Genomic DNA, 9,964 nt, shown 5'->3' with positions numbered 1-9,964 from the left:
GCCTGTCTATCTGTCTGTCTGTCTCAATACCACCCCCCCCATGTCCATGTTTGTGTAGTAGGGGGATATCTGATAATTATATTTTCATTTGTTCCTCACAGCTGATGCTGTAGGCAGGAAAGAGGTATAGGACTGCTTTGAAACAGAGCCAATTGGTTACAAACGGCGCTGTAAGAAAGTCTGCACCTGTCAGCCTGGTGGGATGTCAGAGGAACGGACCCCAAGGCCCTCCTAGCTTGGATCTGCACAGTGTAAGGGGTGGGAAAGCCTCTGCCATGGTGGCTTTTTGACCCCCCCCTTCTCTCCCAGCAGCCCATTGAGTCAGGCTGAGATCACTTCAGCCCCACCCCATCCCCAGCTGCTTGCCTCTGAGAGATGGGGAATGGGGAGGGAAACACTCCCCACCCCACCCCACCCTGACACTGCCCACCTGCCATGCGGAGGTCTGCACAGTGCAGAGGGGGGAGCAGCTGCTGTGGGAGTGGGACTGAGGTGATCCCAGCCTGGCTCACTGGGTTGCGGGGGGTTGGAGGGGTGAAAAACCTCATGGTGGGCCCCCCCTGTGCTATCCAGACCCCAGATGGGGGAGCTAGTGCCAGGGCAGAGGGTGTGTTACCTTCCCACTGCTCTCAACTAGGCATGGGCTGCCACTGTGTTGGGTTGAGCAGCCCCAGGCAGTGTTGCCATGAGGGGTGGTGCCCCTAGGCTCCTGACCTGGCCCAGTGCAAGCTTTTGCCTGTCTCCGCCACCTGAACACTGAATGTCAGTTCAGTTTGTTATCAGTTCAGTTTATGCAGCTTTGAAAAACCTGTGAAGATCGAATTGATTTCACCTCGGGCTGTTTGAACCGCTGCACTTACCCCATGGGACTAGGGCAAAGTAAGGAAGTAGGAGCCAGGGAATAAGACCTGTGTTTGCATCACCTCCATCAGCCCTTGGATCATTGAGCACAATCTCACTCTCCTAGCTCAGTTACATATTTCCATGTTATCTGAGTGCTGGCTGTGATTCAGTATAGTTTTTCAGTCACACATACTCTGAACAGCTCTTTCTTCTAGCCACAGTAAAACCGTTTACTAATTCATTTCATTGCTTTAATGCATGTGCTGTATTAGAATCAAGTTGAGTTTTGTTTTTCAATTAGTCACAGTACTAAACTGCCTTCATAACTTAACATGGGTGTGGCTGCAAAGTGAGGCTTGCTGGAAGGCATTAAACTTTAACCTGAATCCAAAGAAGATTTCAAAGCTATATCTTCAGAGTCATAAGCCAACACTTTGCCCACTCTGTCACTGTGCTCTGGCCAGATCTACAGGCCTCTAATGTAACTGGGAGAATATGATATCTCCTGTCCAAGCATAGGAATGAAGCCAGTGACACAATTTACCTGTATGTTTCAACTTCTTGAAATGCTTCAGTTAAGTAAGCAATGAAGTAAAAAGTCTATCTTAACTAGGCCTGTGGCTGATTTGCATGACCTGAGCATGCTGATGAAATTGGCCTTACCATTTTGCAATACTAGAAAGTGTATTTCCAAGGAAGAAGAATGATTCTGAGAAGTTCTCATCACAAAACTTGTTAGAAGTTGATTTTCTTAGGAAACTCTTGGGCTTGGAAAAATTTCTTTACCTGTGTGAACAAGTTCATGCACTGAAAGATGTTAAAAAAAAGAATTCTTTTACATCAGTGAAAGGCAAATAGTAGGACAAAGCATCTTCTTCCTAAGCATATTGATTTTTAAGTCAAAGCAACTACTACCCTTTGCTAAGTGGTGCCTCACATCTTATATGTCGGGATTTATCTTTAAGCTTTATTCAGAAGCAAAGCAAAGAAAAAGAAAATTCAGGCATGCTGCACTATACCATGCAGATGCACCTATAGTGAGAACCACATACAGTAGATTTCTAAGGTTAATAAAGGGGAAGAATCATCTCATTTTTAGAAAACTAGCCTGGAGTTTAGTGTATGTTCAATTCCCTGTGCCTATCTACTTTGAAGTGCTATATCTCTCTACTGCAGCCTGAGCACCAGAAGCCATTTAGCAGTAGCAGCACAAAACGCTGTGATTTATCCACCCTGCACAAAATTCCATGGGTACTACAGATGTTACATTTAGATTCACCAAATGAGGGTTAGGTCCATCTAAATGCCCATCTGTGCAGATGTTTCAGGGGTGGGGGTGGGGACACAAGACATTAAACTGGGCTAAAAATGGTGGGCCCAATCTAAGTTAGTTCACCTGAGTAGGTGCCCCAGGGCTGGGAAAGCCCAGGTGCTCATTCCACCCTAGGGCTGCCCTTTTTCTGCTGCCACCACCCTAATCAGGCTCTTTTTTAGCCCTCCAACCCTCCCACCCCTGGACAGACAACCCCCACATTGAACCTACCCTCCCCTGCCCTCCCAGCAGACCTGCAAGCCTCCCCAGTCCTACCAATCCTTCCCCAGATCTGCTGGCCCCTGACCCTGATCCTGCCCTCATCTCCCCCAACCCAAAGTTACTCACGCTGGGTTCCGTGTGGCTCCTGGCACCAGCGTAGGCCTGTATGTGCTGCTCCATGTCTACGATCATGTGATTTAAAGTCAGTCATGTGATCATAGACCAGCTACAGCAAACATTTGTATGCACCCTATGTTGCTGCAGCTAAACACCCAGTGCTGGAGTTACACCCAGGTATCTGTACTGCAACGTAGACATACCCACAGCTCCCTGTGTCATTGGGAAAGCCCAGAAAAGGGCCTTTTGGTGCTTGACTTTTTCTTTAGATGCCCAAGTCCAACTTTAGGTCCTCAGACCCCTTGCTTAGCTGCTTCCTGTTTTGGAGTCTCCCAGTTTTTTTCCAATAATGCTCCCCATGTGCTAAAAGTGTCTGTTTCTGAGTCCATACAGAGCTGAGTAAGTACTGAAGGAGCTGAGCAGGTAAACATCTATCTTATAATTACAGCCTGCTGGATTCACACACTAGACATTCACCTCTCCACCGTAGTTTGATCTAGTAGATGTTCTCAGCACATACTTAAAGGATCAGGCACTATAGAAATGATAAAGAAGCTGGTTGCAGTGTCCTTCTGCCTCCCCCTTTGCCCACTACCCCAGGATGGGGGAGACCCAAGTTTAAATTCCTTGTTTCCCTGATGAGTTTTGAGTATATCTCACATCTCACAGATGATTGCTGCAGTCCTCAGGTCAAAGCAGCGTAGCTGTGGTGTTTAGCTGTGATTTGTTTGGTAATATTTTTTTTATGGGGCCAGCTTTACAGATGGGAGAGATATTAGACAAGCTTTCAGGCATAACATGCCCTTCTTCAAGTGTGGGGAAAAAAACCCCTAAGCTTCCAGGTTTATGCTGAAAGGCATTCCTCCTAAGGAGTAGGGCTTTAGCATTTCTGACTGGGAAGTTCAGGCAACTCATCTGGATATTACAGATCACATGCGGAGGCATCTAACTTTCTCTATGCATTTTATAGGCTACTAACACACAACTTCAGACCACATGGGTCAGCTAGGTGTGTAAAACTTAGGCCCTGCAATGCTGCCCCCTGCAGTGCCTTCAGTGGATCTAGTGTTTCAGCTCTCAGTTCTGCTTTGCAAGACGAGAAGAATAGCTTTTACCTGTCTCAGAGCAGTGATGGACTGATACATCTTGAAGTGCTCTGAATCTGTGGTATGCAGACAGAGGGGATGGCCAATGATACCTTCTCTTTGTGTACCAAGTTGTGTCTTACACAGATGCTGAAATTCAGAGTCAAAATTCATTATCAGTTCAGCAAAACTGATCCTCAGCGTTTAACAGAAATCAAGGCAAACTTGTCGGTGGCCCCAGTTTGCTGGGCAGAGTCCTGGTTTTCTTGTTCCTGGTTCCTAGGCAGCTGGAATGGATTTAGACTTTCAGTGTTCTTCCCCACAGTATGTCTTCAAGGTGTGCTGCTGTTCAAGGGGGTAATATTAGGCTGTCATCTGCCTCATTATTCCTCTTCTATACCTACATCACATGTTGGGACTGTTCTCTGCCTAGCATTGTCTCTACCTTTGCTGCAAATAATAACCGGGGGTAAGAATCAATATTAACCTTATCTGGATGAGCTTTCTTTTATAAATATATAAACATTCTTCCTGATGAATATGGTGGCTATCAGCAGTAATAAGGGACAGGTTCAGTATCCCTTTTGACAAATAAATAGCATCCACATCCTGTCATTGGATGCATACTGGTACCTCCCATTTCCTACCACAATGGTATTTGAATTTGGCATATGAAAATTTGCAGCCTCCACCCTAAAACCTGGGAAAAGTTGAGCACACCCTTTCTGGGGGCCTTTATCAGGCAGGACTTCCCTGCTCACCTGCATTCTGAGACAGTACAAACAAGGACATTTTTGCTTACTGGGGGAAAGGGACTGCACGTGCAAACTTGAGAAAATGTAGCAACAGAATATGAATAACAGATATGCAAATGATGTGTAAAATACTACTTTCTTCCAGTAAATGTGCCTATTGTCTGTCTATGGGTCATAGCCAAAAAAAGACTGAGAGACTTTAAAAAGCTCTTTAGATGACTAAAGATCCTCAGGCAGGATTTTTATGACTAACTCCAAAGTTAGGACACTGAGCAATCCTTGCACAACTAATGTCTAACTCTGAAGGCACTTAACATCCATAGATGCCTCAGTTTGTGACCTTCCAGTACCCCAGGCACCAGAGGGTATGTCCACATGGCCCAATAGTACCCCATGGAGATACTCTGAGCTAGCTCTGAATGTACTAGCTTTGGGGTAGAAGCAGGATAAGTAGAAGCAGGATAGCCACATCAGTGGCAATGGTGGAGAAGCAAGGCTTGCTTAGCCTATGCAGAGTGCTACAATAATTCATCAGTACCGTTCCATTTCTCATTCTGGAGCTAGCATACACCGATCCGGGTTGCGTATCTCTGCATGGTTCTGCCTTGCACAATGTAGTCATGCCCTAAAGTTCTGCTCCTAGTTGTGCCCTGAAGTGCTTCATTCATGACGGTGCTGAGCAGTTCAGTGCCTAGCTCGTGCCTAAGCTCTTTCAGGATCCAGAAATCAGGTGTCCTTCTGTCAGGTCCTTCTGGGTATCCTGGCCAGATTCCATCGGGCACTGACAGGACCAGGCTTCAAACTAAATTTGGCAGCTGCTGCTTTTGTATGCAAACAGTCACTAGAGGAGATGGTGGCAATGATGCCTCATGCCCCATATATAACTTTGTCAGGTTGTAGGACAAGAGTCAATTACCTCCACTTTGCTTGAGGAAGTAGGGAAAGAGTCCACCACACGTCCTACCTCTCAGGAGCCAGCCAGAACCACCAGACTAGGAGCTATTTTAAGTGTGGCATGAAAACATTTTCCAGCCCTCATGTTGAAGATGTGATGTTGGCTGGATAGAATTCAAGATTTTCCAAGCCATTGAGTGAATATGAGTGAGTGCCACTCAGCAGCCTAGTGGTTAGGGCTCCCATCTGGGAGAGAGCTAAACTTCTGCCCCTGATGCAGAGACTGTTTATCTGTGTTTTATCTGTTTCATATGACATGCATGATGACTGCACAACATGAATTCTGACTTTTCCTAATTTTTTGCGTGCATGACTTTGTAATTTTTGTTTACTTTGTGTCTTTTTTTGTGGGCATAATTTCCTAGGTTATTGTAAAAGCAAGCTAAAATAGCTGGCTGTCATCCTCTACAAATCAGCATTAGGGAGATTAGGGGCACTTTGCTGATGGATTTTCACAGATATTTGCTGACAGCAGGAGCATTGGTTCCATTTCAGACCCTGGAAGAATGTGGCTTCTAGTTATACAGACTCTTCTGCTCTTTCTCCCCCCAAGGGTGGCCCAGTTTCCTCCATCCAATCTCATTCCTCTTTTCTCCACTTTTGGCTCTGTTTCAGTTCCATTCCATTCAACTATTCGGCCCTATGCTCTATTCTTCAGCCTAATCACAGTCTCTCTTCCTACCATGTCTTGGTTCACACCTCTGGATTCCCTGTCCCTCTCCCAGTATTTCTCCCATCCTCAGCTGTCACTCCCCATTTCCTTGTCTAGCTACTCCAGTCTTTCCTATCCTGCATAGGCCTTGTCCTCCATCAGCCCCTGTTTCTCCCTTTCCAGCTTCTCAAAGAATCTTTTTCTTGAAGCATCTTTTTCTTGGCCTTCAGTCAATCGCTCCCTCATTATTCCTCTTTTCCACTAACACATAGTTCCAGTCTCCTTTCCCAAGCCCACCCACTTTCAGCATCTCCTTTTTTGTCCCAGTCTGTTTCATCCATCGGTCTTCTCTACACCTGTTGGCTCCTGTTCTCTTTCAGCTCCACAGGTTTCTGATTCCCTATCTTCCATCTGGGCTCCCATCCCCTGTCTTCTTGCAGAACCAAATTTCACCCCCAGATTCCTTTTACTCTTCTGCCTTCCTGCCCCATTCTTGCCCTCAGGATCCCTGTACCAATTTAAATATCATGTCCCTTCCTTGGCCCCTGCTGGCTTGGCTTTTTTCTCACCTGTGTTCAAAACAGATACTTCCTTCTACACATTGCTGAGGTCCCATACAGGAATCTTTGAAAGCAGAGGATAGACAGACTTGCTCTGCTTTCCCTTCCATTACTGAGACTTGGCCCAGCCCAGAGATGCTGTTGCAGGGGAAAGTCTTGCTCAGCTCTGGGATGGAGTATGGTCATGGTGAAAAGCATCTTCAGGGAATGTAGCTGGTGCAATCTTAGAGTGGTTGTTTCTACATGAGACACTGACTGCGCAGTAGCTCGTGATTGCTATGCAGTAGTGTTGTATGGCAAGAAGCATGATGCAGTGCTACTGTGCAGTAGTAACGAGCTACTGTACAGTCAGCATCATGGAAAAAACATTCAGCAGCACTACTGCGCAGTAACTCTGATTACTTTACAAGTACTAAATGACTGTGCAGTAATGAGTGAGCAGTCAGTGTCTCATGTAGACACAGACAGTATGCCTAAACTGTGATTTTCCCAAAGCTCATAACTTGGCTTAATGAGGGGACCATATTTTTATATAGATGGCATAAAGGATGTTACTTACTTAAAAAGGCATCCCACTGCCAAATTTAAAGTCCCTGCTCCAAAGTATGAGTGTACAAGAATGTCTCTAAAAAAGCTGGCAGAATTTTTTAACGTGGGCAAACATTTTTTAACATGTCCCATTCTTGAAAATGTCTAAGCTGTTTAAATTATTTTGGCAGCCATGTAGCCTAGAATATTTCAGCCCAAACAATTACAGCTTGGCAAAGTCATCGAAGTTATGTGCAGCTGAAAACAGGGTCTTATGATGGGAGGACTTGGGCAGCTTCAAGAAGTGGTGGCACTAACCTGTAAAAATAATGAGATGAAGATTTGTGAGAGTCAAATATATCCCATTGGTAAATGTAATAATGCAAATAGATAGACTGTTTCATAGAGAGAGGAAAAGAAAGGGAAAATAGAACAGTGGAGGATACTTCAAAGCAAAGGGCAGAGCCAAGAGCTTCTGAGGACTGGAGACTCCTGTAAGACACACTAATAAAGTAAAAGGTAAAATGCAGCACTGATGACAGGAAGACCTTAGCTAGGAGCTAGGATCTCCTGGCTCTAGAAGCTGGTTCTGGTTCTACTACTGACTTGTGATGTGGCCTTTAATAAGGCAGTGATTTCTGTCTCTTTACTGATATTCTTCTATGAAAAATGGGTCTGGAGCTGCTTGGCTACACCACAGATCTATTGTGAGGAGTAATGACTGTTTGTGCAGCACTGTTATTATTAACATGTTCAGTTGTTAATGTCCCTCTATAATTTGCAGTTTGAATTTTGGCACCCAGGTGCTCAGAAATGGAAAGTATGGGCTCTTAGCAAGCTAGTATCTGTTTAGACTTGCATTCTTTTAAAAAGCCAGGTATGGTTTGTACAGCAGGAACTGAGGAAAGGGTTATAGGGATGAAAGAGCATCACTTCAGAATTAGGTTTTAAATGCCCAACTATGCTAATACACATTAAAGATGAGAAAATTTTAAATTACAAGGAATTTGAAAAAATATTATTCAGGCAAGTGAGACATTAAAGAATACTGAGCATTTTGTTACTGAGGATGTGTCTTTAATAAAAAAGTTTTGACATAACAGGTTTCTGGTGACTTTTTGCATACATGTTTGTCTTTATTCCAGCAACATTTTATAACTTCTTTTTTAGACAATATTTAATTTGCTTCTTAAAAAAAAACCAAATGTGAAGTTCATGAATGATCCCAGATGGAGAGAAGTATAAAGATTAAAACCCTTAGTTTATCCACAGAACAGGGGGAAAGCAGTGGAAACTACTCCATAATGTAAGGACTATTCAGGCTAGATTCAGAGGGATGTTGGTGGATGGTGGATGTTAAGAAAAAGAGGCCTATCCAGACTGATCTGTTCCTCTTCCTTTACAGCTTCCAGCATTTAGCAGCCTAGGACGTCCTAATCTGTAGATTGCATGTACAAATATTTAATCATGATTTGACTTAAACAGGGTCTATCTGTCTATTTTTTTTATATTTCTGCTCATCACTGTAGTAGGTAACCATCAATCATCTGGATCACAGTGTATGTGTAAGAGGTCTGGTCAGGTGCCTGATGAATCTGCTTGTACACAGTTCTGTGACCATCACAAAAAGATCTTTGATGCATACACAAGAGTATGGAGGAGTGGAGGGTGCCCAAGACCTACCATCCTCCCCTGAGACCATTGAGACAAGAGGCCAAAGGCCAAACCAAGTCCAAATGCTCAGTGCCCTGATGGTTGTAACTTCTGCCAGAGAGCAACAGATTAGAGCTGCTACTGACTGCCTAGGGCCTCCGCGAGAATGCTTTTCTGTCAGGGTGATGTCCCGTAGTCTTTCTCCAACCAAGGAATACCCATAAGGTAGTGGAGTTTAGGGTTTTGAGGCACCCTATATTTGCCTTACTTTGGGGTTGCAACATTGTGGTATTTTATAGGAACTACCTGCCAAGAGTATCCCTACTATGTTGCCACCAGGCCCTCCAGTTGGCTGCAGTTTATAGTTGTACCCAGGACATACTCATCACTGGAGTATCTGATAATCCTCAATGTTAAACCAATAACAATAGCAAAATTCATGATGTGGACTTTGAAGGGGTTATGAATCCTATATGATACAGTAGAACATTTTTGACTTGAGTTCATTCTCAGGTGACCAAATGTCAGTCAGGCAGAGATGCATGCTGCCAAAACCAATTCTAGTTTTCAGTGGTTTACTCCATTTGCTTACATATGCATGTCTAAAGTTAACCACTCATTGGACTCTCGTCTACAACCTTGGACATCAAGTTGTGATGGAGGAGAGAGGAAAACAGCTCCATTATAATAAATGACTAGTTTTAGGATCTGACCTATCAAACAAGAAAAATCAGGAAGTTATCTTTATAGTCACAAGCATTTGTTTGTTTCAAATAAAAGAGTATTTCTTTGTTTATGAAAAATACATAAATGGGCTTGCAGCCCTCTCAGATACCAGAGAAAGCATAACTCAAGGCTAAATGTGAAGTCATTCCTTCATGCAGAGTAGAAGGTTTTAGGTGACAAGGCTGTCCTGCCAGAGCTATAGTTTGGGAGAAGATGAAGGGCTGAGTTATAGGAATGCTTCACCTTCTTGAGTCCATGAGTCAGAACATGGTCGATTTGACTGGTAAGCTGTCACAGCCCCAGATTTCCTGAGCCTGTCACCTTTCAGAGGTTGAACAGTCTAGAGAGATGGTGATATTTCATGCTACACAAAGCACAGAGAATTTATGAGACACTTGCATAGTTAACTGAAGCATGACAGACCTAGTAAAGATCTTAAGATTACACAGCTGTTTTTTTTGGTTTTGTTTTTTAAATGTGGAGCCTGCTGGTGGGTACGTTGGATTAAAAGTGCAGTTCAAGTACTGGCGGGGCGGGGGGGGGGGAGATGGGGAAGC

At 44.2% G+C, this 9,964-nt stretch overlaps 1 protein-coding gene across 3 annotated transcripts in view; it reads left to right on the top strand.

Annotated features, from left to right (window-relative positions):
- Window positions 1-9,964, top strand: part of KCNJ15 (potassium voltage-gated channel subfamily J member 15) — a 48,967-nt gene that overhangs the window by 25,865 nt on the left and 13,138 nt on the right. The gene's annotated exons all lie outside the window — the stretch shown is intronic.

Source organism: Gavialis gangeticus, unplaced genomic scaffold, assembly GCF_001723915.1.
Source record: "Gavialis gangeticus isolate Ggan-Ray unplaced genomic scaffold, GavGan_comp1, whole genome shotgun sequence".
Classification (NCBI taxonomy): Eukaryota; Metazoa; Chordata; order Crocodylia; family Gavialidae; genus Gavialis; species Gavialis gangeticus.
Note: the sequence above shows the minus strand (reverse complement) of the source record. Positions and strands in the feature narration are given on the sequence as shown.